Genomic DNA, 2,210 nt, shown 5'->3' with positions numbered 1-2,210 from the left:
AGCTAACTTCCTTAGGTTGGAGTTTTCCTTCTAGTACTGTCTTTAGGTCTGAACTTGTGGATAGGTATTGTTTAAATCTGGTTTTGATATGAATATCTTGCTTTTTCCATCTATGCTGATTGAAAGTTTTGCTGAGTATAGTTCTCCGGTCTGGCGTCCATGTTCTTTTAGTGTCTGCAAAATGTCTCTCTGGGCCATTGTGTCTTTTAGATTCCCCATTAAGAAGTTAGGTTTAATTCTGTTAGGTCTACTTTTATATGTTACTTGGCTTCTTACCTTTGCAGCTCTTAATATTCTTTCTTTATATTGTATGTTTAGTGTTTTATTTATTATCTGGTGAGGTAACTTTTTTATGGGTTCAATTATTTGGTGTACCTTAAGCTTCTGTATCTTCATAGGAATGACCTTCTTTAGGTTGGGAAGTTTTCTTCTCTGATTTTGTTGAATATATTTTTGTGCCTTTATGCTGGGATTCTTTTCCTTCTTCTATTCCAATTATTCTTAGGTTTGGTCTGAAGATCAATGAGTTTTAGCTTGTTCAAAGTTGTTGAGAAGTATGGCTACATACCCTAATCTAGAGTGTGGTTACTTGGTGTTTTTGACATTAATTAACATGGCCCATATAGATAGATTCCCCTCCACCCTGACCAAAGGTCAGGAAGTTCAAGCATATTTCTCCATCTTTTTTTAAACTAATATGTTTGACCCAGGGAGTGGCCACCTTCAGGATACTTGGTCTAGGGTGGGTTCCCTGCCTAAACAACAGAATACTTTTCTCAGGAATTAATAATTTGATATCTCAAGTATCGAAACAAGTAACTGTTCTAGTTGTCTTTGTCTTCTTGTCCCCACTGTATTGGAGTATAAAAGCATATGGAAAATTAAACACAGCTGGGATTTCAGTAATTTAGGGTCCTAAATGTAATCCTAGAATTTATCTCAAGTGTAGAGAATGGTTTGGAGGACATGTACACAGGGGCTCTACATTGATTGACATATGGCTGTTAGGACTATGTTAGAAAGGACCAGTTATGTGGAAAATTGACATCATTACCAATGGGTTTACAGGTAATAGTTGTATCTTGGTATGAAAAAGTATAAAAAAAAGTACAACTAACATGCAGAAAGATCAGGCTTGGCTTAAATTTATGTACTTTAGGCTGCATTAGTCTTGTTTGTGTATGTATGTGTGTTTTGTTATCAGAATCAACTTCCATATATATATATATATTCATTGTGTGAATATATAAGTTTTATTTATCATGTTTATTAATTTTGAGTTGTCATATAATTCACATAGATTTTGTTCTTTTTCATTTGCCACTGACACTTGTCTGTACTTCTTTGTTTTCTCACACCCCACAGTAGCCCGCCTTTGCTTTCCATTACCCTCTTGTCTGCACCTTTTAGATTTCTTCATTTCCTCTCATAGCTCATGATTACCCCCCCCCACACACACACACATTCATGAATTAAAATCTAGGTTCCACATTTGGGTGAAACACATGGTGTTTTTCTTTTAGAGTTTGGCATATTTTGCTTAGCATAATGATCTTTAGTTTTGCCTATTTTCTTGTCTATTTATTCTCACAGTGAAATTAAATTCTACTCTACAAATGTACCATATTCTAATAATCTACTGTTCTAATGATGGACATGATTTTATTTCTTCATGTGAAAAGTACAGAAATAAATGAGGGTGTTCAAGTATTTTTAGGGTGTATCAATTTAGCACTTTGGAGGAATTATACCCAGGAGTTAGATAGCTGGGTCATATGGTAGTTCTAGTTTAACGTTTTGAAGAATCTTCACATTGTGCTCCATAGTGGATATTCAAATTTACATTTCCATCCGCAATGCATAAATCATTGTCTTTCCCCATATCCTCACCAGTTTGTTGTCATATATGTTCTTAATGCCATAAGAACTAGTCATTCTGATTAGAGTGAGATGGAATAAAGCAGTCTCTGTATTTTCCTGATTGACAAGGTGTGAAATATTTTGAAAAATGCTTATTGGATATTTGCATATTGAGTGCATTGGCCTATTTAATAATTGGAGATTATTTCATGGTTAGTTTTTGTTGAATATATATAATATATTATAATATTATATTATTCTAAATATTAGATGTATATTCTAAATAATACCTCCCCTATCTTAGAGTTTATATTGCTGTGATAAACACCATGGTCAATGCAGAAGTGATA

This window comes from Microtus ochrogaster, linkage group LG5 (assembly GCF_000317375.1).
Source record: "Microtus ochrogaster isolate Prairie Vole_2 linkage group LG5, MicOch1.0, whole genome shotgun sequence".
NCBI classification, from domain to species: Eukaryota; Metazoa; Chordata; class Mammalia; order Rodentia; family Cricetidae; genus Microtus; species Microtus ochrogaster.
The sequence above is the reverse complement of the archived record's forward strand: the minus strand, read 5'-3'. Positions refer to the sequence as shown.